The sequence below is a fragment of the Macrotis lagotis genome, chromosome 4, assembly GCF_037893015.1.
Source record: "Macrotis lagotis isolate mMagLag1 chromosome 4, bilby.v1.9.chrom.fasta, whole genome shotgun sequence".
Lineage (NCBI taxonomy): Eukaryota > Metazoa > Chordata > Mammalia > Peramelemorphia > Peramelidae > Macrotis > Macrotis lagotis.
Genome location: NC_133661.1, coordinates 147,652,970 through 147,680,839, shown reverse-complemented (window position 1 = coordinate 147,680,839; position 27,870 = coordinate 147,652,970). Strand labels below are relative to the sequence as shown.

Here is a 27,870-nt window from a genome sequence, read left to right as displayed (position 1 = left end):
CATGTAACTTTTAAATTATGAAAAACAGAAGAAGGACCTTAGGTAAAACATAATACGACTTTGACAGGGTTGTAGAGAAGTACTTTTCTGTATAATACAAACCAAAAAAAATATATAGAAAATGACATCTATATCTAGGGACCATGTGATATTTTCCCCTCTTTTTCTTGGGGGAAGGGGGTGGTTCCCAGAATTAACTCTCCATCCCAACCACCAAAGAATGAGCTGATCTGGACAGATAATTGATACAACATCTCACACATGTCAGATAGAAATCAAGTTTTCGAAGTTGTGAATATTTGCAAGAGCTGCTTCTGTGCTATTGACCATAGAGATTGTATTTGTCATCCAGCACAGTAGAAAACCCATTCTATTTCTGATCTTCGCATCTTTGTAGGGCTCAGACTTTGAGAGGAGGAAAAAAATGAATCAGTTCTTTCTCTAATAAACATCCCCAGAGGAACTCTTCTTTAGCATCACTTGATATTTCCTTGAGTCCTAAACTACTCCAACTTGTCTATAAGTTTTCTTAAGATGTTAAATTTCAGGTTCTCTTAAATTATCCTGACATCTCTTCTTCAGAAAGTTTCTCTATCAGTGAAAGAAGGTGAATACATTTTGTCCTGTCTCGAGGCTTCCATTTTTAGCCAAGGTTCTGGAAAATATGGACAAAACTTGCCTGCCTAATAATCAACAGCTGAAGTCACCTTACATTACCCATTTCAAACTGGGTTTCCTAACCTCCATTGCACAGAGACTGTATAACTTACAAATTAAAATGTACAGTTGTAGAATATATTATCAGACCAAAGTGTCAGCTCACAAGGATACCAGCCAGAGGTGCAAGAATCACAAAGTGATTCTGAATGACTTTGACACCTGATAATATTTTAGGACACCTTGTTATCCCAGAAGCATGGGTATTACTTTTAAATGAAATTTTGAGTTGGTTGAGGTAAGCCTAAAACTCATGTGTAAGAAAACTCGATTCTTATAGCTTCTAATCAGTCTATGAGCACATAATGAACTCTGAATGGTGGGTACCTTAGGAAGAAGTCATGAGTTGGTTGTTAGGTTCAGACTTATTTTCTTTCTTTTTTTAGGGGGGAAGGGGAAAGTGTTTTCTATTGTTGGTCTTGTATATCTTCTTTTTCTTTCTTCCTTTCTTTTTTCTTTCTTTATTTCATTCTTTCTTCCTATCATCTTTCTTTTCCTTCTTTCCCTTTTTTCTTTATTTCTTTCTCTTCTTCCTGCCTTATTTGCATCCTTTCTTTGTTCTTTCTTTCTCCTTCTCTTTCTCACTTCTCCTTCTTCCTTCTTCATCTTTCTCTCTCTTTTCTCTTTCACTCTTTCTCTCTTTTTCTCCTTCTTTCTCCTTCATTTTCTTTATCCCTTCTCTTTCTTCCTTCTTTCCTTCCTTCCTTCCTTTCTCCCTCTCTTTTCAACTCTCTTTCACTCTTTCTTTCTTTCTTTCTTTCTTTCTTTCTTTCTTCCTTCCTTCCTTCCTTCCTTCCTTCCTTCCTTCCTTCCTTCCCTGTTTTTAATTTTGGCTATCCAGTTGTGAAAACAAAGATCTTCAAATCTCCTAGGAGTGGAGAGTCAATAATTACATTGTGAAATTCTAAGGTCTGTGATGTTGGTTAGAAGTGTTACTATTGGTTTTGGTGAGTGAACATGAAAGGGAGTTTTGACTTGTGGTGTGGAGATGATTTTTGCATTATGATATGGGAGCTTAAATATCATTTTCAAAGTGATATTTCTTTTTGCATGTGAAATTTGTTTTGGTGTTTCACATATTTGTTCTTCCTTTCCTGCTGGAATGATATTGTGTGGCTATGCCTTTTTCTTGGAAACAGCTGTTGTCTGAATTTTCACTATGTGCCAATGACAACTGGTCATTTATTCTTGACTTAGTAATCAACATCCTCATGTATTCGTCTGAATTTGTTAAGATATTATAAAATGACAAATGTCTAGAGGAAAAATGAAAAATGTCATTGATCATGGTAGATGTTCCCAAATAACTGGATATTTTATATCATGAAAACTAAACCTTAGAATTAATTCACAGTCAAATAAACTCCACACAACATGTGGGATGAATTCCCAAGATGATAGAGGCCTCTGGACAATTTCCAGGTCTAATAAATCTTTACTGCTTCCTCTTTTTCTCCCTCCTTACATCCTATGCCTGCTCCCTTACTCCTAAAAGATGCAAACTATCAAGAAAATATTCAATTGCCTCTCCTTCCCATGGCGGAGAGGTAGCAATCTTGATGAAATTACCTTTTTTCATAAAACACAGACTTGATTTTGCTTTTGCAAGTATTTTAGAAATATCATTTTTTTCCACAAAAGGAATTTTCAGAAGCATATTTGGCAAATATTCAAGTCAACATGCTTTCTTGGATATGATTTTTAAACAACACATATACACACATATATATATATATATATATATATATATATATATATATATACTTTAGTAGGGACATGAATGATTTATTCTTCTTTTCTTTTTTTTTTTTTGGCAAGGCAATGGGGTTAAGTGGCTTGCCCAAGGCCACACGGCTAGGTAATTATTAAGTGTCTGAGGCCGGATTTGAACTCAGGCACTCCTGACTCCCAGGCCAGTGCTCTATCCACTGCGCCACCTAGCCGCCACTTGAATCATATATTCTTGAAAACAGGCATATACTTGAAAGATTATCTTAAATAACTATATCTTATATGAAGATATTTTAATTTTCTTCATAATAAAAAACCTTTTAGCACAAATCAGAACATTTCTTTGAGAGGTTAAAAGTAAATAATCCCATTTTTTGCATCTAGGAAAAATTGATTTTTTTGCAGTTGTTTAAAATGAAATAGGTTAATGTATTCACTTTTCACCTTTGGAGATTTAGTTTTGAATTTTTACTTAGAGAAAATTAGGTCTGAAGCCTTAGCGTGAGTTCCTAAGGTATTTGTTGATATCACAAAACCATTGCCACAATTCGTTACAATTTTTGCCATTTGCCTCAAACTGAGGGGGAAAAAACTATTTTCTGGTTTTCTTTTCCTTCAGGCCATTTTTTAAAAAATGTAGACACTGTTAGCAATCCCAGGTTCACTGCTCATCTACATTATTTTTTTTTCAGCCAGGAAAACTCAAGAACCCTTCTTGGCAAAGCCAGTGGGAGGTACTTGGTTATGGGCTTACAAGACTGCTATGACAACAGGTCTGACTCACTCTGTGACTCACTCTTAATTTCTTGCTTTCCCTGCATTTCATTGGAGCAGGAGTGAGTAGAAGCCACGTTGAAGTTCTCTTTTGTAGGAGGACTTCAACAGGGTCATGTCTACACATTGGCAAACATTCCAGGGAAGAGGTTAACCAAGTACATATGGGCCAGCTGGAGGACTCATTTCTTAGCCTGGAAAGCTTTCTTTCAAAATATTTCCTAATGCCATACTGAGAGGAGTATTCCAGACAAAATGTCTTGGAATATTCTGTCAGTGAGCTCTAGGTAAATAAAGAATAAAGTAGAGAACCAAAGACGAAAATCCTTGAGCCAGCAGACCCTGGTCCCTTAGAATATTATTTACTGAGTACCTACCATATGCATACCCCTGAGATTCAAAACACAGAAGATACAGAGGAAATTATAAGATTTATATGCTATCTACAAAGATCTTAGTCTCTAAGTGGGGAGGGAAGATGTACACATAAAAGGTAATTATTTTATTATAAAAAGAGACCTAAACAATGATTTTTAAGACCTGAGTACTAATTCTATTACTCAAGTAGCTGTGTGACTTTAAGTAATTTAGTTAAGATTTCTGGACTTCATTTTTCTCATCTATAAAGTAGAGATGATATCTTCCCTATCTTACAGGACTTGGATAGAGACAAAATGTAGATGAAATATTGGTGAAAGGGCTAAGAAGGTATTAAAGCAGTATTAAAATGGAAGGTATTATCTAAAATATACCACAGTTGTTATTACATTAAAAAAATAAGAGAACAAGTACTGAAAATAGTCTCTAATGAAGTTTGACAGTAATAGAATGGAATGCATATTGGAAGTTTATGGTGGAGAAGACTGTCCTCAAGATGACCTCTTAGGAAGCTTTTGCAATAATTTGGGTGTTAGGTAGGTTAAGGTATTATTTTAAATTTGGAGACTGAAAAAAAATAAGGCATAACTGCTGTGGGATCCTGGACAGCATTTTACACAGTCATATTCCTGCTCTGACCCAACCAATGTCTTTCTAGCTATGTTCAAAACAAATCACACAAAAGTTGGTATATATGTGCTGAAGGGAAAATAGTTACCTGGCATAGCAACTCAGTCCATCAGTAGAAGACGAGCTTAAATAAAGCTCTTGCAAGAATGTAAGCTTCCCTAAGAAAGGGATACTTAACTTCTATCTATAAACTGTTTTAAGTTTCTATAATTGTATTTCAATATAATTAGTTTCCTTTGGAATCCTATTTTATTTTTACTTTATGCATTTAAAAAGATTAAAAAGAGATCCAAGACTTGTCTAGTCAGAGATCCAACAAGCAAAAAAAGGTTAAGGAAACCTCGTCCTAGTAGAATTTCAACGTTCCTTGAGGGCAGGATCTATTTTTCATTTTGTCTTTGTTTCCTAATATCTTGTCAATTGTCCTGTTTAATAAAATGCTTCCTGATTGGATTGGATTTTGAATATATATATACACTATCCGTTTCTTACAAGGTTGAATATTCTCAGAAGTTAAAAAAGATATACCTTCAATGCGTATGTTTCATGGAGGATATGTGAATTCTGAAAAAAAAAAGCAGAATCTTTGTTTATTTCATTATATCCCAGAATGTGTCTTATACTTTCTAAATTCATGCCCTTCCCTCCCCTACTTCTCCACCCAAAACCAACCTAGCAGCTCAATAATGATTTTTTTTCATTTCTAGGTAATTAGTTGAAATTCTAAACATAATTTTTTTTTACTAATCAACAAACATCTTTTAATAGTCATTCTGTGTACCAGGAATGAAAAAGAAACAGAGAGACAGAGACAGAAAGAATAGAGAAGAGAGAGACGAAAAGGAGAAAGAGAGGAGAGTCTGAAACAGAAAATTAGAAGGAGAAGGGGGAGGGGAAAGAGGAGAGGGGATGGGATAGGACGAGGAGGGGAGAGAGAGAGAGAGAGAGAGAGAGAGAGAGAGAGAGAGAGAGAGAGAGAGAGAGAGAGAGAGAGAAGGGATTTCAGGTGGTAAAGGTAAGGAGCAAGTGAATTCTAAGACCACTCATAAACAGAGATAGGAAAGAGATAAGAGTACTCTATGTGAGGAAGAGAGAGAGAGAGTGAGAGAGAGAGAGAGAGAGAGAGAGAGAGAGAGAGAGAGAGAGAGAGAGAAAACCAAAGTGGAGGAGATAGAGTGATGTTCAATGAAATTTGAGAGATAGATTGAGGCCAGATTGGAAAAGGCTTTAAAAGCTAAACAAAGAAGTTTATATTCTACCCTAAACACAATAAATAGTCACTAGTATTATTGAGTAGAGGAGTGATATGATTGGATTTGTACTTATGGAAAGTCCATTTATCAGTATTACCAGATTTTTCAGTTTATGATTTGCCTGGATAAAGATACCCTTTCATATTCAAGGTCAAAAGGAATTCTGAATCACAGAATTAATAATTCAGAATAACCCATTCTTAGTATCTCCAAAAAACCAAAAATTTAAAAACCTCTAAAATACATAATTGTTTCTCTCTTATAGATGGATTACACATTGATATATTCTGTTAATGATTGAATTGAACATTGAAAAATACAATAGAGGTCCATTATGGAGACAAGTACAAAGAAGTCTAAATTGCTGCTGGTAATACTAAGCTCTTTTTAAAACCAGAGGACTTCATTCTTTAGAATGGTCTTAAGTATTGAAGAAGTACAGAATTCAAGTTAAAGAAGATATTTGGGAAGGTAATCATAATACTACATAATTCATAATAATTTTAACACTTTTTTAAACAGTGAAATGGAAATAAAAATGATTTATTTTCTTTCATTTATACATAAAAACTCACTTTAACAAAACTATTTAAAGCTAAATAATATCCTCACCTAAAAAATGTTCCCACATTTAAATATGCATCCTTTTAAAGACCTAGTTTAATTCTCACAAGAAGCACCACAAATTAAATGTTGTCATACATCACAAAGTAAGTGCCAAAATAAAATACACTGCTATGCTATGCTGTGCCAAGATTTTGGGTAGCCTACTAATCCAATCGTGTTTTGCATGTTAAAAAGAATTCACAGTATTTGTAAATTTTGAGCTGGGTGCTGAGGGAAGATAAGGGGTATACACAAAGTTGTTGCAAGTTATTATATATCTAGTTACTTCTTTTCTCAATTAATGATAATAATAGCACAATTCCACACAAGTCTGTGAAAATGTAGACATTCAAAAGGGGTCTTCATTCTTGAAAAAGTACATCTTTCTCAACCAAAGATGGAAATGTTCAATTCATATTAACAAACAAACTTTGATCATCTGCTTTCTCTGTGCTAGGACATATTTGAAGTACAAAAATGATATGGTCCCTGCCATCAAGGACCTTATGATTTAGAAACATAAAGTACACTCAGCTAAATCTCGCAGAATAAATAAGTCAGTACCTTAAGAAAGAGACAGATAAAGTGCTCCAAGAATACAAAGAAATGATTATTTTTGACTGGGGACAGGAACCTAGGTTTCACGGAGTAAATGATATATAAACTGAACTTTGAAGGATGGATAGGATTTCCACATATTCAAATGCATAATATAGGGGCACTTCACATAAAATGAATTGTGTGAATAAAGATACAGAGATGGGAAAACAAGAGAAAGTCAGGAAATGGCAGACAGTCTAGTTTGACTCTGTCATAGGACACCTGAAGGTGGATAGTGAGAGAAAAGCTAAGAAAAGTACATTGTTGTTTCAGTCATGTATGACTCCTTATGACTCTATTTGGGATTTTCTTGGCAAAGATATTGGAGTTGTTTGCCATTTTCTTCTCCAGTGGATTAAGGCAAAGAGAGGATAAATGACTTTCCCAAGGTCACTCAGGTAGTAAGTCTTTGAGGCCAGATTTGAATTCACAAAAATAAGACTTCCTGTTTCCAGATCTGACTCTCTATCCACTGCACTACCTAGCCTTCCTTAGAAAGGTAACTTAGGGTCATATTATAGGGCCCTTGAATACCATGCTAACTTCCTTTTGACCCTAAAACTATTTTATAATGGGATCCTATGTTGTTATTTTTTCAGTCTCTGAACACATTGATAATTCATATAGAACTATACTTAATATTAAAAAATCATATAGATGGGGCCGCTAGGTGGCGCAGTGGATAGAGCACTGGCCCTGGAGTCCTCAGGCGTACCTGAGTTCAAATCCAGCCTTAGACACTTAATAATTACCTAACTGTGTGGCCTTGGGCAAGCAACTTAACCCCATTGCCTTGCAAAAATCTAAAAAACAAAACAAAACAAAAAAAGATTCTTAAAAAAAGAAATCTAATGGATATATCATTTAATATAAAAGCTTCCAAAGAGGGAGAGAAACGATTAACAACAAAAGAATTGAAAACTAAGGAACGACTGAAATAAAGAGTCATTGGCATTGAGATCAATTTGTGCCATAGGCTGCTGTGGAAGAAGGTGTCATTCACAGCTTTGGGTGGTTTCTCTGAGGGGGGATGTACAGAAAAAAGCCAACAATAAGGATGTGTAAAGGGCTTAAATGTATGATGATGGAAAGAGTACCATCCTCACCCCCACCCCATCTCCCAACCAGAGATTTATCCATTCAATATTACACTATTTAGGAGTGTTTTTTTAAAGATGCATTTTAGTTTATTCAATTCATCAAACATTTATATCCCTACTCTGTGCAAAGCACAATTCTTATTCCTGAATTAAACTTTTCAGCATTTTAATTTTTTCCCATCCTACTCTATAACCATTTTGAGTAGTGAGGAAGCTTTTGATCGAATTTAGAGGGCTTTTCTTTTGGAAGTTTTCTTTTGCTTTTCTTCCTCAGCAATAAACACCCACAAATATGGTTCAGTTGTCTTCATGGTGGTCTTTTTTTTTTTTTTGCAAATGCTTATCCTGAGAGGCAAATTTTGAGGTGACTAAATTTCTCCTGAAATTATATCCTGTTATCTTGACACAAAAAGTAAAGCCTCGTTTCCAGGATAGAACAGTTTCCTGGTAGCAATTTTGTATTATTCTTTATTTATGTTGCCATGGACAAATTTATAAGCAAATGGTCAATCAAATTTATAACCAACTGGGGATGAGCTTTTCTATGTTTAGACTGCCGGATCCTCAAAAATAGATGTCCTCAATAATTGCCAATAATTGCCAGAATGGAACAGATGCCAGAACCCAGGAAAGTCAAAGGTGTATAGATGATCCATAAGTCTTGTGTCTGTGTATGCTGAATACTTCTACAAGAATTGACTCTTCAGCCTTTTCAAGAAGAAAGTCAGATGGTGTTCTATATAGGCACCACTAAATAGAATAAGATGATTTCTGTAGCATCCTTCAAGTTTACAAGGCCTTCCTCTCAATAATCTATGAGGTAGGTAGTACAATTACTATTCTCATTCCTACTTTATAGATGAGGAAATTGACTTAGCTAGGATAACCTGCTGGCAAGAGCCAGACTGGAATTTGAACTCAAGTGACATGATTCTGGAACAAACACCTGGTCTACCAAGCACAATGAATCCAGAGTACTTTCTGATGAGGCACTTCAATATATATTAGTGAGCATAATTGAGCTGATCTATGACTTAGGTAGTAATTTGGTACTGAAATTCAGTTACATTACCAAGTTTAGGATAAATTATTTTATAATAATAATATTCTGAGGGCAGCTAGGCAGCATAGTGGATAAAGCACTGGCTTTGGAGTCAGGAGTACCTGGGTTCAAATCTGGTCTCAGACACTTAACAATTACCTAGCTGTGTGACTGTGGGAAAGCCACTTAACCCCATTTGCCTTGCAAAAACATAAAAAAAAAAAAGAAAAAATAATACTCTAGATATTTTTGCAGTGAAAGAGAGAGACAGAGAAAAAGAAGAGGAGGAAGGAAGGAAAAAAGGAAGGAAAGAAGGAAGGAAGGAAGGAAGGAAAGAAGGAAGGAAGGAAGGAAGGAAGGAAGGAAGGAAGGAAGGAAGGAAGGAAGGAAGGAAGGAAAGAAAAAAGAGAAAGGAGGAAGGGAGGGAAGGAAAAAAGGAAGAAAGGCAAGAATAAAAACAGGAAAAAAATACAATGCTGCATTAGGATCTTTACTAGCACAGAAAAATCTACAATCTTGCCCTGATTATTAAAAACAGTGAATAAAAAAAGCATGCTTGGCTTTTCTATCCAGACAAATATAAAATTTATGCTGGCAAAATTGTTTATTGCCTGAACTTTAAGGTGGGAACATGAGATGAAAAGGGAAGCAGGAGAGAGTATATATTCACTTTGAATCAAGTATATGAATGCCAGCCTTTGTTTTTATTTATGCTGCTGATTTGTCAGACATTGTTATGAGGTTATATAGTCTTTCAAGAAATCTTGGTTCTAGATAGGACTTAATAGGAGCTTGAGACCTGGTTTAAAAAGTTATATTCAGACCTTGTTGAAACCAAGTAAAGTGGCAAGGATTTACTAGCACAAAGAATTTTTCCCCAGATCCATCTGTGTGATGTAATAGAATAATTAGGCTTCTTCCCCCCCCATCCCGTTTGCATTCCATAAGTACCTCATAAAGGGATTATATGTCATTTAAAGATAACCAAGGTACATGTTAGGAATTTTTGTTACATTGTGCATTTGTAAGTATTCAGCATAATGAACCACATTGAGTTAATTTATCTGTCTCTTTTTTTTGCCGTCTTTCTGTGTCAACGAAACTGAAAATTCACTTTCCCTCACCAAGTTGGGACGTGGGGATAATTGATTGTTACCAGTATCTGCTGTTAGCAGACACGATAACACCAATGCCTCTAGAGAACAGGTGAAAACTAAACTCTGTCCCCTGAGGCCAATGAAATAGCTGTTTGGTCCCTTGTGTGAAACTTCCTAATAACTTAACTGGGCAGCCTCTAGGTCCCTTGGGGGCTTCTCCACAAGAGTATTCCCTCTCTTTGTTAAGATTGCTTATTAAAAATGATTTTATAATGAAGTTGCCTCAAATAGCAGCTCTTTTCCTAGTTGTCCTTGAAGCAGTGGTGAAGAATCCTAGAGACAACTGTCTAGGGTTTTCCTCCTTGTTAAAAACTTCTCTCTTAACACTCTTACACCTGATTTTTATGGGAGCAAATACTAAGTGACATAAGTCCCTTCCTAGCTGTTCAAGACAGTTAAAAAGACTGGGTCCAGCATGATTGGTAGTTTATTTAACTTGTTGTTGGACTCAGGAATTGCACTAATCTATGAAAGTGTAGGTGAATTAAGATATTTACATTTGGATCAAAGATGGTCTCCTAGTTAGAACTGTGGTCTGAAACACAGGAATGTCAGCCTTAACTCTGTCACTGATTAAACAAGGCATTGCCAGCTATTACATCTTTCCATGAAAATGTGGTGACAGTTGTAACTCCTTCCAGATCACATAGAACTGTCATATGGGGAAAGCAGCAAAAAGAAATCATTATTGATCTCTTTGGAACAAATATATGTGCTGTTTGTATTCAAAGAATTCATTTTAAATTTAAAATTATTAAAAAGTTGTTTTAGCAGGAAGTTTGCTTTTGCAATTCATTATCATTACCTTAGGAATTATTAAGATGTCGGTTATTGGGGCAACTAGGTGGTGCAGTGGAGTGGAGTCAGGTGGCCCTGGAGTCAGGAGTACCTGGGTTCAAATCGGGTCTCTGACACTTAATAATTACCTAGCTGTATGGCCTTGGGCAAGCCACTTAACCCCATTTGCCTTGCAAAAAAAAAAATGTCGGTTATTTAGATTTTCATCAATGGTGTAGCATATAGATTAGATTGTTTTGTATACAGCTCATCATTGTGAAAAGTGTGCATTAAAATTAGAATCCTATTGACCAGAATTGCCTTAACATTTTATTTGGAAACTATAAAGCATGTAAAAACCAGGAGTGGCAGACTAGAACTAAAGTGTTTATTTCCTAACTTTAAAGTTTGTCATATGAGCTCTAAAAGTCTGTTTTCATATTTCTGGTTGCTTTGTAATGCGAGCACATTGGCAAACTATTAGGGAGAGTAACAGTTCATGACTTGCATCTTTAATGAGTGGATTAGAAAGAATGCGAGAGACTTAGATGCTGTGCTTTGGCTTAGAATTGGTCACATAGACTGGAAAACTAGCACCATATATCCATAAAATATTATAAAATGAATTTTGAATGAGCACCTTTTGACAGTATGTCCTGCTAGATCTCTATGTGTACTCAAAATTTTTAGTCTTCTCAGCACATTGGTAGACTGAGATATAGATAGATAGATAGATAGATAGAGAGATAGAGAGATAGAGAGATAGATAGATAGATATGGATATAGGTAGATAGATGTATACCCATACACATATACATCAGTTTAGAAGATTCTTTCCTCTAAGTTTACAGGTTCCAATTTTTGCCAGTTTTTAGAAGCTATTGGGTCCCAGCTGTTCAATATCTGGTGAATTCTCAAGATTATGAAAATATATTTTTGAAAAATGGGGTAGCTGTATGGTACAATGGAAAGAGTACTGGACTGAATTCAAATTCAAATCTGTTCTCAGACACTCAGACTGGGCAACTCACTTAACCCCATCTGTAAAATGAACTGAAGATGGAAATAGAACTCCACTCCAATATCTGGCCAAGAAAACCCCAATTGAATAACAAATAGTCATTCATGACTGAAACAATTCAACAACAACAAATTTTTTCAAAAAATTGATTTTAAATCATTTCAATTTCATGCAGAAAAACAAATTTTATTTTAAGCAAGTTTGGTTAGACAAATATTTTTATTTCTTGGGAGGGAAGTAGAGCTGGTATGGACCAAGAAGCATTTCATTCTTTGCACTTGTTTGAAAGAAATGTAGTGATGTGTGCATATGTGATAAAATATACATTATATTATTTTGGAAACTATCTGAAAGGAGTACTCATGTTTGCATTTTGTCATCTTTATTTTAAATACTACTGTTATAAAACTTTTTAGTGTTCAAGAGATTAGTAAAGTTTAACATCAGAATCACAGTCCAAGAAGCTAAAATATATCCAAATACATAAAATATGCTCTTATTTTGAACAATCTCATAAATACCATTTGTTTGTGTTATTTTTATAGTGGAGAAGGGAGTCATAGAAAGGGATAGAAGATGCTGTCATAGGCATTCATGTAAGTAATATACATGAGAATAGTTTCAGTTATTGTTGGTTTCTGTCCATCTGACCCACAATGCAAAGTGGAAATTACCAACAATTCTCTGAGAAAAATCAACTTATCTACATCAGGGAGAGAACAGTACATTTCCCTAGTGCCACTGACCCAAAACTCTGATCAGTACCTCAAGGAAAATTTCTAACCAGTCCAGATCCCTTACTGAGCACTGTGGTGCCTTTTGGAAAGAAATGATATGTATTAATACGAGGTCAAAATATTTCAAATTGCTGGGTTTAGTCTGGTCTGGAAGTGAAGTCCTGTTGTCTCCACTAATCAGGAACCAAGGATTTCAGAAGCAGATTTCTTTTTTCATGTTGGGGTTATGTTCACCCATGTGCTTAGCCTGCCATCTGGGACTCTTTATCCCTTCAACTTATTTATTTCTTGCCACATTTATTCACAATTATTTCTTGAATCAAAAGATGGGGCACAATAAATTGTTCTTTGCTATTAATGTGAAGCTTTTACATCCTTTAATAGGAGTCCTGTGTGCAAATAAATCCAAGGGCAGAATTTGGCCCAGTAAAAGAAACAATTTTCATTCTAATTTATTTCTTATTAACCTTTTCTATTTCCTTAGGCTATGGCCGAACCAATTCTATCATAACTCAGAATTTTTAGTGCAAAGTTGCAAAATTCTTTAGGATTGTCTCCAGATGATAAACATCCCCTAATTTTTATCCTGCCTCCAAATTTTCAGAGGGGTTCCTATCCTTAGATTTCTCCTTCTTATTTTAAATATTTATTTTATTAAGCATTTATTGAGCTAGAGGATTTACTGAGGAAAGAGGATGAAATAAGATCCCTTGCTATCCCAAAATTGATAACTTCATTTGGAAGGACTATTTTTTCAACAAACTCTTTCATGCCTTCTCTTCTTCTGTCCTATTCTTGTCAATGCCTTTCTATAAGTCCTATATAAAGGGTCTGCTCTCTATGGATTGACAATTTTCCTTAGGTTCTTTTAATATCTCAGAGTTTCTGGTATTACATTTAAAGTATTGGTACAGTGCAAATATTATTATTTCAAAGTACACTGCCCAGAAGGCTAGTAAGAATTTCACTAGTGACTTAGAAGCTAACTTACAATCTTCCATGTGGGAAGAAAAAATGACAGCAGTCTGCAAGTTTTGCCTAGTGGGAAAATTTTCCAAGACCTCCAATTTTCATGGAGGTTATCCACCAACTATGAATGAAGTTAGGATGAATTGAGTGAAAAGTAGTATAGAATAGAGGACAGAACATGGGCTTTCTAGTTAGAAGACCTGGGCTCATTCCCAACGTTGTCACTAATTATCTTCATGACCTTGAGCAAATCACTTAACTTCCCTGGGTCTTATCTGTAAAATAAGGGGGGGGGGGGGTTGGATTGGATGAACTCTGAGTTGCTATTCAGTTCTAGATCTACGATCCTTTGATATGACCTGGGTTAAAATCCCAGCTCTTTGTTTCACTATCCAGATGACCTTGGATAAAATACAATCTCAACTTCAGTTTCCATAAAAATGAGGAAGTTGAACTTGATCATCCATAAAGTCCCTCCCAGTTCTAAATTCTCTGATCCTATGAGAGAAAAGTGATATGATTTGGGTTATGATAACCTCTAACCAACAACCTAGAGTTTGGGGGATATATATATTTTTTTTATTCCAAGTTCTTTCCCCTTTCATATTTGAAATCTCATTAACTTACTTTCCTTAGGATAGCTTTCTCTGAAGTAAAATAAGAGCAAATTGAGTCTCAAACATTTTTATCTAATTAGTTGGAGTCTCTTAGTACCTTAAGCAAGTTTGTCCTTCTGAGGCTCCTTTGGGTCCCCTAGTGTCCTGAATGAGTTAATGCACTTGCAAGACATAACCTTGCTCACAGAGATCATATAGGCTCCTGAAGAATCTGGAAGGATACAAAATTACTGAAAAAGAGCATGGTCTGTTTGGTGGGATTCTTGGCTTAGTCAAGATACTCTACACATTTTTGACAGTAGTATACTATGTTATAAAGTGAGCTCTGGTCATCCATGTTGGGGCCCACCTTATAGGAAAAAAGTCTCTATAAGAAAACAATCTGGGAACTTCAGCAGCCAACTCTTGGATGAAGTCCAAGATTTACCCACCTTATGCTTTATTCCATTAAATAGAAATAGTACTAAAATGCATTTCCATATGAAATCCATTATTCTCCCAGTTCTTCATACCAATTAAGTACCAAAAAAGATAAGGTGAAAATGAACAGGAAAATAAGATGTGAACTTTTGTTTTAAATATACATATATACATATGTATATATATATATAATATATATATATACACATGTGTGTGTGCATGCCCACACACTTTTCATTTCTTAGCTAGTATGAGACTAATACTATTATATATATATATATATATATATATATAGATAGATAGATAGATACACACACATACATATATAAGCAACTCAGTCTGCTTCTCTCTTGTTCACTAATTTTATTTTACATTGCCCCATTTGCTCTATGGTTAAATAACACTCATCTCCTTGAAGTCCCATAAAAAAGTCTCTGTGTACATATTTTATATATATTTATATATGTATATATATATATATACACATATATGTATATAAAACCTGCATTGCTATTCAAGAATTACAAATGCTAGAATTTCTTTTTCCATTGAGTACAACTCGGTTAACCTTTCCAGTCTTGGCTATAGCTAGCTAAGTAGTTATTCATGCACACACATATGTGTACATTATAAATTATATGCATATGGATTCCCAAACATAGATATTTACAGTGATTAGGCACACCTGTGTAGAAGATTGAACTGAATAAGGAACACATTTACATGGACTCATGTATAAATTTAAATGCATGTATTTATAAGGATCCCTGATTTCATTGGTATATTTATGTGCCTTCCACAGATGCTAATTGCAATCCCTTTCATGGCTTCCTTACTTTTGTGCTATTCTTGTCAATGTTTTTACTTTAAATGCTCCATATAGAACCATTTCTCCCCCACCATACATTAAAGGCCTTTCTCTGATTCATTTATTATATCAGGGCTGCCATTGAAGCACTTGGGTAATCTTTTGCATCTTATTCTTTACAGTTTAATTACTATACCTATTTTTCTGCTCATAAATGACTTTGAAAAGGTGTTTAAGTCATATTTTACAAAAAACTATAATATTTGTAAAATGCCTTAGCCTACTATGATCAATTTGCTCCTTTTCAAATCATTTTTCATGACTTGTACTCATGTAGCATCACTAGGAGAATATTTTAAAGAAAAAGTTTTGTGGCACTGAGCAATTTGGGATCAATGAAAGCATTGTAAAATGTCTAAAATGCAATATAATGCATTCTCTTCTTAATTTTGAACATTATGGTATAGTGGATAGGTCACTGGATTTTGAGTCAGAAAGATCTGAGTTCAAATCCTGCTCTGTCTCATACTTGCTCTATGACTCTGAGCAAGTTGTTCAACTGCTCTGTGTCTGTTTCCTTATCTATAAAAAGAATAAAGTTGGGCTCAATGGCCTTTAAGGACCCTTTCAGTGCTTAATCTATTTCTTTCCCATTGCCACATATTTTTACCAGGGGATCTTTGCATTCCAAAATGTGAAGCAATTACAATGTCATCTGAAAATTAGGAACTTTGAAGATTATCTCATCATTAGTGAAAAAATCCTTCTTTTGTTTGGTCTCTGTATCAGGATATCTTACTTAACACTGAAATATGTCAAGTGAGACTATGTCCCTATGTTTTATTTGGTGCATCATTGAACAAAGTTACTGCTCTAGTTGTACCTAATTGTATCATAGAACCTTGTACAATTTTGATTTACAGATTTATTCAGGGGTAGCTGTTAAATCTACTTCATATTTTACCAAGTCAAATGCTATTAAAATATCAGTAGAAAATGTCCACAGTAGTATTTTATATATATTTTTTACAATTTTCAATATAGTTGTGTTTAATTTGCTATAGAAAGTAATCTGAAAAAAATCTACATATCTGAGATTTTATAGATTTAAAAAACAAGGCAGATGAGCCAGTAGTTACTGTCTTCCCTATTACTTTTTTAAGAGTTCCATTATTTTTGTACTCTTCCTTTCTTTAGAAAATATCTTTTAAAATATAACCTACTATGCCATATGTTATTTATATGGATTTTATAATTATGCTATTATTAATATAAGTTATAGTTTTAAGATACTTTTCAGAGTCTATTGATGATTCTGGTAGGTAGTTCTCTTGAGTCACTTCTGTGACTCCATCCTCCTTTTTGCCCCTTAGCCTTTTGTGCATTTCATGTGATTTGTAACTGAGACTAAAATTAAGTCAGAGATTAGGAGTAACAGATTAGGGGGAACTATTGGCTAATGATCTCCGCCTCTCTGTTGTTATAACAAGGAAAAATTTCCTCACACTCTACCTTCAGTCATTAATGATTAGCTAATATCTGCCTTTGGTATCTCTTTGGTCATAATTTCTGATAAAGATCAAATCCTTCACAGGACTCTTATTTTGTGAAAAGTAATGTCCACTGTTCCAGTTTCCAAGGTTTGGGAGAGCCAAAGACCATCACAATTCAGCAACTATATCAATTATGATAAAAAAAGATAGAAATGAAAACTCTACATTATCATGTGTTGTGTTTTGCAGGTTGGAAAGAGTTAACTGATTTCCCAAACCAACCCTCCTTTCCCTTTTCTTCACTGACTGCTGAGATTTGCATAGCTCTGAATACCCTGGTCCCAATGAGACCAGTAGTTGGAAACACCTTATATCTCTGAACAAGGGCTGACCTACTGAGTTGAGTTTCGCAGGCCCTGGAGGTTCAGACAAACATCTGAACCATTCATACAGTCTGTGTTTATCTAAATGGAACTAAATCACCCATAGTTTTCCAGGATTTGGTGTCTGCATCTGAGCTTTGGAAAAGAGGGGACCCTTTCAAGCTGACAGTGAAATCAATTCAGATTATTCTTTTCCTCATTCAAAGAGAGCTAATGGCCTGAAGAAACCCTTTACCTTGTCTGGATGCTACATTGGTTCTAACTGCTGCCACCTGGGAAATTCATCATCCATTACTCTTGAGAGCAGGGAGTCTAATGCTTTGTACAATGAATAGTGATTTCGCCCCTACTCCAAACATCATTGTTGGCACCTTGATCCATTTCCCTAGACATTACCATAATAATTATAAGCCCTCCACAAGGGAAGCTTTTTCAAATCATAGGACCATTGGATGAGTAACAATAGCAGGATAAGTCCACTGCAACCAACTTATGGGAGTGGAATTCCATGTATGCTTTATCAGATAATTCATCTGAATTTGCCATTTTCACAGATTGTGTTTGACCCAACCCATCTGTTTGCATGAATTGTGCAACCACACTATTCCTTTATTGTTTATGATGACAATTTAACCAAATAATTGGATTGTTTTCATTTTTTAATAAAAGAATAGTATTAAAAGTCAAAATGTAAAGTAATTGTTCTTTTTAATTAAGATAAATCTCATTTTTTTCTTAAAAAAAGTTCCATACTTTTTTTTTTTGCCAAATTTCAGTGAGTCACATTACTGTCAATTACACGCCCTTATGTATTATAGCCACTGGGCAACTATCCAGGAAAACACAAGTCTGAAAATGCTTCTGTTTTAATAAAATTAAATTCATAATTACTCCTCCTATGGGCAAGTGGAAAGGGCAAGAAGTTTCTATCTTTTATTTATTTAATTAATTTTGGCAAGAGAGAGGGATAAGGCCTTGTTTATTTTTCAAGGATTAAATAGTGACTCTCGATATCTTGATATCTTAATTTGAAACCCATCCAAGAGCTTGTTTTCTAAATTATTTTTTTGCACTAGATGCATATTACAAAACATGAGTTTGTGTTATAAAACACAAGATCTACAAGGATGAGTCATGTCAGTGCCAGGACTGGTGTCACTGGAGAGACCTGGTAGAAACAAAATAGAGGGAAAATATTTAGCCTTTTCTCTTGGCAATGAGTTGATAAGTACAGTGATATCTCTTTGTGGAAAGCCAGATCTTTGCAAGCAGACAGGAAAAGACTGACAGAGACCACTCTCTATCAACACTACCCCTTTTGAGTTAAAGAATCCTGATTATTTTTTCATGAAGAAAAGAACACAGGGATTTGTCATATAGGTTCTTCATAAGGATATTGCATTATCTGTAAAGTCCCCTGAGGATTTCAGAAGAAGTGATCAATAAGGGGTCATTTTTGTCATTGGGAAAGTATTAAAATCATCTGTGTTTTTCCATTTCTTTTGAGAACAACCTTAACCTTTGACTATATTTACAAGTGATTCACATAGAAGACACTTAGTAATTATTTATTTAATTAATTAATGATAAGGTGCATCTCCCTGTCCTCTTCATTTTAACTGTTGGTAAGTATCGACATTTAAAAGATCAAAGGTTATGAGGCAGCTTGCAACTGTAATGGACAGGGCACTACTCAATTTAAAGATCAGCAAAATCAATGCCATAGCCATTTTTTGTAAATCATTTAACTTCTTCCTACCTCAGTTTTCTCATCTGTAAAATGAAGGGATGAACAATTATCTCTAAGGTTCTTTCTAGCACTAATTCAATAAATTGTGTGAAATAAACTTAATTTCTTTTTTTTTAATTTTTTAAAATTTTTTTTAGTTTTTTTTGCAAGACAATGGGGTTAATTGACTTGCCCAAGGTCACACAACTAGGTAATTATTAAGTGTCTGAGGTCGGATTTGAACTCAGGTACTCCTGACTCCAGGGCTGGTGTTCTATCCACTGTACCACCTAGCCACCCCAACTTAATTTCTTTGAGGGAGAATATCAAATGATTCATAGCTCAATAATAATAAATGGCTAAATTTTCAGTGCTTTAAGGTTTACAAAGTGCTTCACACACACACACACACACACACACACACACACACATATAATCTAATTTTTATCCTTATAACAACTCTGTTAGGTTGATGCCATTATTATCCCAGTTTTATAGATAAGAAAACAGAGTTGAAAGAAGTTAATTCACTTGCTCAGGATTGCATGGAGAATGAATGAATGTGCAAGGTAAAATTCAAACTCAGGTCTTCTTAACTCCAAGTCTAGGCTTCTATTTGCTTTGTCACCCATGAGCTACAGGATCATAGATTCACGACTTCTAGAAATCTTGGTCATTTAATCCCTCATTTTACATATGAAGAAACTGAGGCCCAGGGAGTTGCAGTAATTTTCTCTTGTTTACAGAGACAAAAAGGAGTAAAACTCCTCTTTGTTGCTTAAATTTGATATTGGTCTCAATTTGGTTATCACATTTAAAAAAGAAAAAGTGACAAAGCTACAGATGCCTAACAGAATGAATTGATATTTGTAATTACACCACAATTGAGAAATTGTGTAAGTTTTTATCTTGAATTTTTCTGTTCTTTGCTTCAAATGTGACAGGAAGTAGAAGGGAAGATACATTAGCATTTTCAATAACTCCTTTGCATATATTTTTTTAGATTATTATGGTTTCATAGAATTTTAGAACTGGAAAAGAGATCCCACATGCTTATATTATAGATGAGGAAATTGAGGCCTATGAAGGTAAGGAGAGTGATGAAGGATCTATGGTCATTTAGCAGCACAACCAGGGTAAGAACCAGGTTTCTTGATTCTTAGTATACTGTCCTTACACCTCCCCCCATGATATCTTAATGTTTTGCTTTAAAATGTCACTTTACATGTATGGGGATCAAAGCAGTTTTCTAAATCCAGACCAGTGACTAAGTGGCAGATATATACTCTGTGTGATATATCTTCAAATTATTTTTCCTTTTATTGCCTGATAAAATCCAGATATGCTGAAGAAGAGGTTTTTAATTTTATTAATGAAGTTTGTTTTAGGGTTTTTCCTCTGACTTTCTTTGGTCAAGGCCCTTAAATGACAGTCCCTTCCCTAGGCAGACCACAGAGAAAAGTGAGGAATTATTTTGCAATAAAGATTTGCCTGTTTCTATGAGTTTTTAAAAGTGCTCTTAGAGTTTAAATTACATTAATAAATGTGATAATTAACATTAGGAGGATTTTCAAACAGAAAAGTAGTCCATACTTATCATTTTATATAGAAACTTTAAAGATTAAACTTTACTTTCTTTACATTTAAGTTCATCGAATCATAGATGTGGAACTAGAAGTGATCTTAAACATTATCTAACTGAATTCCCCTTTAATTTTTTTTAAATTATGAACTTAAGTAACAAATGAACATTTCACCATTCAAAGAACAAGAGAAATCATAAGTTTCTCTTATGTTTTCTTTGATATATAAGTATATAAATATGCTGTAAACCTATATATGTACATATATTCATATATTATATATATATGGATAAACTAAGAAAAATATTCTTTTTGTTTGGGTTCTCTTTTTTTGAAATTCTTTTTTTATTATATTCAAAGTATTTAAAATACTTCATTAACTTTTCCTTCTTTTTTTTGCATCTCCATGCCTACCCTACAAGAAATTAGAAGTCTTTCCTTTAAAAAATAGTAAAATTAAACAGAAAATTTCAACATATTAACCATGATCCATGGGTATTGTCATCTGACTTGCTGCTGATGTGGATTCCTCTGCTTTATTAACCACCTATCACTAAATACTAAGGACCTCCAGGAATTCCAATCTACCCAGAAGCTAAAATTTCCCATATATGTTGCTTCTTCCAGAATATGAACTACTTGAAAGTATAAACTGCCACTCTTCTTTTGGTTTTCCCAATGTTTGACACCAAAAACATGATTTTAGTTCTGTATCTTTTTTTCCATTAATTTCTTGAATACATATGTCTTATTTGGTATCCTGCCAAGAAGTGCTTCACTATTGAGCCTTTGAAATCATGGATGACTATTGCATTGATCAGTAACTCTGTCTTCATTTTACAGATGAGGGAACAGAGGCTCAGAAAGGGCCAAGTTTCATGGGGAATAAAATGGTAGAGGTGGGATTTAAACCCAGATCATCTCACTGCAAATCAACAGTCAGTCCAAAAGCATTCTTTAACATCTACTTTCTGCCTAATACTGTGTTAAGTGCTAAGAATACAAAAAAAGAGACAAAAACACAGTCATTATCCTCAAGAAACTCACGTTCTAATAGGAGACACAACATATTAAAAAAGGTACATACACACATACATATACATATATATAATATGTTATATACAATATTCTGTAAACCTATATATATTCACATATGAATAGAAAGAAAGAGCATCAAAGAGAATGTGAGAGAGAGAGAGAGAATGAAAGAAAGATTTGTGTACCTGTGTGTGCACACACAGCCTAGAAGAAAATCATCTCAGAGGTAAAACACTAGTATTAGAGGGGACTGGTTAAGGACAGTCAGAAAAAGTTAAATTTGAGCTGACCTGATGCTCTTTCCATCTTGTAGTTAATAAAATGAATATATACATATATATATATATGTATATATATATATATATATGTCAAAGTGTATAGAAAAGTGACTGTGACCACAGACAAGTTATCTAATTTTCCATTGACTGTAGGCAACTCTTGAAGATTTTAAGTCACAGAAGAGTTGCTGATCTGCCTTGGTGAGAACTGGTTTTTCTATATACCAATGAAATCACAAGTTCCTCCACCCCCCTCTCTCCTCCAGTAATAAATGACAGTTTATTTGGGATGAGCTAGAGAAGTAGTTCTCAAACCTTTTGGTTTCAGGATTGTTTTATATGCTTAAAAATTACTGTGAGTCCCAAAAAAGAGCTTTTTTATGAAGGTTATATCTCTCAATAGTTGACATTAAAAATTGAAATAGCTTACTATTATTATGAAAATAGTTTTTACTTTAAGGGTTACTGGGACCCCAAGGGGTCCACTGACCATACTTTAAGAATAACTGAGCTAGAAGATCATATTGACATTTATGATATACCTTTTATCCCATTTGCCTCAGTGAAATTTTCAATTAACTATTACTCCTCAAAAACAGTGTGTTTTTTTCATGGGATACAAAAACACAGAGAAAACTCAATCCAAGTCACTGAAGTTCATAAGAGGACCAGGAATAGAAATCAGCCTTCCTCTTTTAAATCCAGTCCTCAAAGTTGTTAATTGCTCTTTTCCCCCTGATTTCCATAAGCTCTAGAAGACATGAAAAATAGTGGAATATAAAACCTTGTCTACAAGTTTATGTTATAAGAACACTTCATATCCCTGTGGCTTAAAAAAAATTCATTCTTCTCTTTTCCTTCTTTTGGTACATTATTACTTCTAAAAGAGAGAGCCATTTATATTTATTTTTATTGAACCTAAGATATAAGATGTCTTGATCCTACTGAGAAAAACTACACTAAACAAACTTTATCAAAGGGGTGGCTAGGTGGCGAAATGGATAGAGCTCAGGCCCTGGAGTCAGGAGTACCTGAGTTCAAAGCTGGCCTCAGACACTTAATAATTACCTAGCTGTGTGACCCTGGGCAAGCCACATAACTCTATTTACCTCGCAAAAACCTAAAAAAAAAACCTTTATCAAATAGCTGTTATTTGAGAAATGAGGATAAAAATAGTAACTGGATTTTAGTGCAATTTTACATATATCATCTGATTTGATCTTCACAAATAAGGCCGTGATATAGATACTATAGATATTACTATTCCTATCTTATGGATAAGGAAACTGAAAAGCACATTAAGTGATTTTCCTTTGGCTACAGATTGGTTGATTTAATGATTGTTGTCCTTCATAATTGAAGAAGACCATGACATCAAATGAATGATGGCATGACAGCTAATCAGCATCATTTATGATCAGAACTATGGTATTTGATCATCTTTGATCCTTCAACTTTCATTTTTGATTAATGAAAATATTCTTGGCAAATGATTTCATTCTGGTCTGTCTTTCACTGGTTCAAGAATTTCACCTCTGGCAGCACAATACAAATGCCTCTGACCATCATTACTTGAAAAAATTAGTGTTCAAAGCAGACCTGAGTTGCCTGGATACCCCAGCTAGGAATAATGGAATGGGACCCCAGTTCTATTTTGTTAGGTTTTGGAACCATTGAAACTATTGAAAGCATAAACTGTCACTCTTCTTTTGGTTTTCCCAGTGTTTGACACCAAAAACATGATTTTAGTTCTGTATCTTTTTTTCCATTAATTTTCATTAATTGGAACTATTTGGAACTGAGGCCTAGAGTCAATTCAGCTAGTGTTGAAAATCTAGGTTTTTCTTTACTCCAAGTTAATCCTCCCTTCTGTATTGAAAGATAGTTTAGAAAAACAGAGGTTCACAAGAAGTGTGTTAAAATTTCAAACTTGAAAATGAAATTTTTTAGAGATCTCATTCCACTATAGTCTGCCTCAACCTGGCTGTCTGTCTTTACTAGAATGGCCTTCTTGATGGTCTCCTAAAAAAAAAAACTGCAGGGATTGGGTTCTTCCTATCTTATCAGAAAAAAGACAGTTATTTAATAACCCCCTTGTTGTTTCTTGTGGAAATAAGACTTCTCCCCAAGTCCAAAGTTACTTTGAATTCTTAATTGGCACCTATAATAAAAGATGCCTTTCTCCTGACATTTTTACAGGTGAAGTGCAGACTGGTGTTACTACCCATTGATATGTATTTACCCACAAATGCAGGAAAAGCATGCTATAATAGATTGTAATGAATATGCCTTCTGCCTGGGATTCTTTAGGGAGTGTGTGTTTGTGTGTTTGTGTGTGTGTGTGTGTGTGTGTGTGTGTGTGTGTGTGTGAGAGAGAGAGAGAGAGAGAGAGAGAGAGAGAGAGAGAGAGAAAGAAAGAGAGAAGAAGAAGAAGAGAGACAGAGAGTATTTGTGTGAATTTTGCATGTGTTCATCTTGCCAGGAAACCCTTGAAACTTGAGGTTCTTAATATTCACAGTTCACTGTGCCAAAGCATATAGTCAATTGTGCAGTCATACACTGATGTCAATACATAGCCCAAATTTCTCTCCAATATGTTGTCATTTCTTTTTTTTTAAAAAAATAATCATCAGGGACTAGGCGGCACTGATCTCTCCTTTTTTCAGTAGCTTTTCCTACTTTAAAATGGAGTCATTTAAGTAACACTTTAAGGTTTGCAAAGGGCTTTTCTTATTCACAAGTTTGCTATACTATACCTTTTCCTCTACCTAGCTCTGTGATTTGGGAGAATCTCTAATGATTCCTTTGCTGATGGTCAAAATGCTAGTCCTTTGCAAGATTCATGTATATCTGGATTTGAGTTGTTTTGGGTTTGGAGTTTTTTGGTGAAGTAATGTAGAGTTCTAGCATATAATCACTTCTTTCAAAGAAATCTTCCTAAGAGCATCAATTGATTCATTAAATATTGCAAGAGAATGGCATCAAAGACTGGGTAGAATGTCACATATACAGCCACCATGCCCCATTGGCAGCACCATTGTCTGCTGCAGACAGGCTGGTTCTTGAATGTAGAAACCAGACCCCTATTTCTATCACCACGACTGATTGCCTTTATGACTCAGCTACTTCCTCTCTGAAATGAAAGCAATAGTGCTTTGTATCATGCAGTTTGCCACAGAATGATGAGGAATAATATTGCTTCACTTCTCTGTAAAAGTGCTTAAAGCACCTTAGATAAAAAAAAATTCTCCTAAAATACCCAATTATCATTCACTGGTAAATGACTTTTAAAAAGTAACAAACCCCTAAAGGAGCCAGGCAGGCTAAATAAAAAATCTTCTCAGGAAAGAAAAAAAATGATTATTGAAAGATATGAGAAATGATAAGGAGAATTATAGGGCCACTCAAGGATGAACCCTTCATCTGAGCCATTCCAAGAAAATTGAGGATCTGGGACAAGTCACAACGTATTTGGCGAAGGGAAAGGACTTTCCCAACCTAATCTCATAAGAATATCTACTCTGCAAGGTACTACAGATGCAAAGACAAAGACAAATTAGTCCCAGTCTCAGGAAAGTTATATTGACTGTAATAATATAAGATGATAAAAGATAAGAATCATGTGGAAAACTACATAATAACTTGAAGACAGTGAGAGAGCATTAACAACTTAAGGTAAATGAAAAAGTTTCACCATAGGAGATGGCACTTAAATTTAGCTTTGAAGCTAGCTAGAGATTCAAGAGGAATGAGGATGAGATGCAATTTGCTATGGTAGAGTCTTCCCTGCTTTAAAATTTTTATAAAGGTGAAAATATATATTTTTAAAAAGCATTAAGTAGAATAATTGAGAGAAGATAGTGGGAGATTGAGATTGAGGGATACGTATTTTCTTGCTGAAGCAGAAAGAGTAAAGAAATGGAGTTTATACCAAAGCTAAATGTCTTTGTTCACCATGATCTGTTGCATTGATTCAGTCTAATTTTTTATATCTTGTGATGGATTAAGCTGCTTGATTCCCATGGTCATGTCACTCCCAAAGGGATGATTTGACAGCCTTACCCCTCAAAATGATCACCAGACTCAAGGAGTAAAATAAACGGCTCTCAGACTCACATGAATATTGTGCTGGTTTTCAATTCTGAGTTGACATGTTTTGCCTTCTTTAATAATGAAAAAGAATCTTCTACCCCCCCATATTGCTATGGTATAACACATTAAAAACCTCATGATGTTAGTCTTGTCTTTTGGATTCTGTTTGATTGGACATTGGAGAAAATTTAGATAATTTTCTGTTTTATCAGTGTTTTATTCATGCTATGCAGAAATGGGTTATTGAAACAAAATGCAAAAATTAGCCTGTTGAGAGCAGATTCATGTGTATGTGTGTGGGGGGGTTTGGGATATACTATGTGACTTGAACTTGCCTTCTTTGAAAGCAGCAGCTTCATTACAGAGCATTTGGGAATGTCAATTTAGACTGTCACATCAAATGTATTTATTCAGATATGAATAGGTTTAAAGTTTCACTTAAAAAACAAAAGTATTAGCAGATGGTGAAGAATTTAAATTTTTCATTCATTCAATAACTAGTAATTAAACATTTACTAAGTATAATAAAATATATCTGCTAAGCACAGTGCCTGGGACATAGTAAACTTTTAATAAATATTGGTTGATTGACTGATTACATGGTATCATTTCAAATAATAGGAGCCCTAAAACTCAAATGTTCCAAGAATTGGTTTTGGAAAGGGAGTTCAGCTCCAATTATTCAAGAAAGAGTTGACTACAAATATTTCTACCTGCCTAAGGGAAAAAAAAACACAAGCATTCATTGAAAAATGAATTCTAGCTGCTTTCAAAACTTCAAAGATTATATGAAATTTGTTTCTCTTTATTTTGGTTAGAACTGTCCCAAAGGTGTGGAAAATCTGAACCTTCCCTGCAGGATTTAGACAGTCACTCTGTGAAGAATAGTTAGAACAGAGACTGGGGAGGAAGTAGATGGAGCTAGAGGTGGTTAGAGAAGACCTATGGCTCTAATACAGATGATCAATTCCTCATAAAGATATCAAGGCACAAACTAGGCCAAGGCAATGGTGGGGAGAGCTGCCTGGCAACAACAAACCTTCCCACTGCAGCACAAATCCCTCAAATTGCATTTTGTCTTCTGATGTCTCTATCTTTTCCCTTTCCCAGCAAGACTCTCTTTTTTGTAATTTTAAGGAGGTTTCACAGGCAAATTTATCAATATCAGTCTCTATCTAACTTATATGCATCTATGTATCTAGATATATTTAGGGGATGGGGGAAGCATACACAGGGCTATTTGCCCCCCCCCCCCATATAGACCTGTGCTCAATGCACCATAAATGAAAGATAATTTCCCTGGTGACCTTAAACACTATTGCAAGGGTATGGGCTTTGCCTTGCCAGTTGGGGATTGTAACTGTAGGTTCACAGATCAACTCGCATACCAGGCTGAAAAATTACTTTCAAAGTAGTTTGTAACCAGTGGACTAGAAAACCTACTGCGTAATATCTCAGGTAGGAAATCCAGTGTCACTTGGATCACGCTTGCTGAATGAACTCTGATTATTATGAAGTGAACTCTGTTGTGGGAATTACACGTGTGGCATCAAAGTCTGTCATCACTTTACTAGCAGGTATTATGGGCATCAGATCGAAGGAGAGAAAGGTATGGGAAGGCACTGCATAGCTATTCAAATAGAGAAACAATAAGGGAAAGAAATACAGCAAAAAAATGATTCAGAGCATTTTGGTTTTTTCTAAAAATGTGATGGCTTTTTTTAAGCCCAGAGATTAAAACAGATATAGTTTGCATTGAGTAACTTAAAATCTTCAATGTTTGTTTTGAGGACTCAAAAAAAATGTGACAATGACCAGCTACTCAGGTGGTAGAAGAAAACATATATGAGATGATTTTTTTAGGATAATTATTTACATTTATATAACAATTTAAAATATATTATTATTATATTTAATCCTTCTTCAAAACCACCTTG

General features: G+C 34.7%; 1 protein-coding gene and 1 pseudogene across 3 annotated transcripts in view; one reads left to right on the top strand and one right to left on the bottom strand.

The window, feature by feature from the left end:
* Positions 1-27,870, top strand: part of RORA (RAR related orphan receptor A) — an 861,625-nt gene that overhangs the window by 667,956 nt on the left and 165,799 nt on the right. The gene's annotated exons all lie outside the window — the stretch shown is intronic.
* LOC141523237 (18S ribosomal RNA) lies at positions 23,237-23,473 on the bottom strand (annotated as a pseudogene).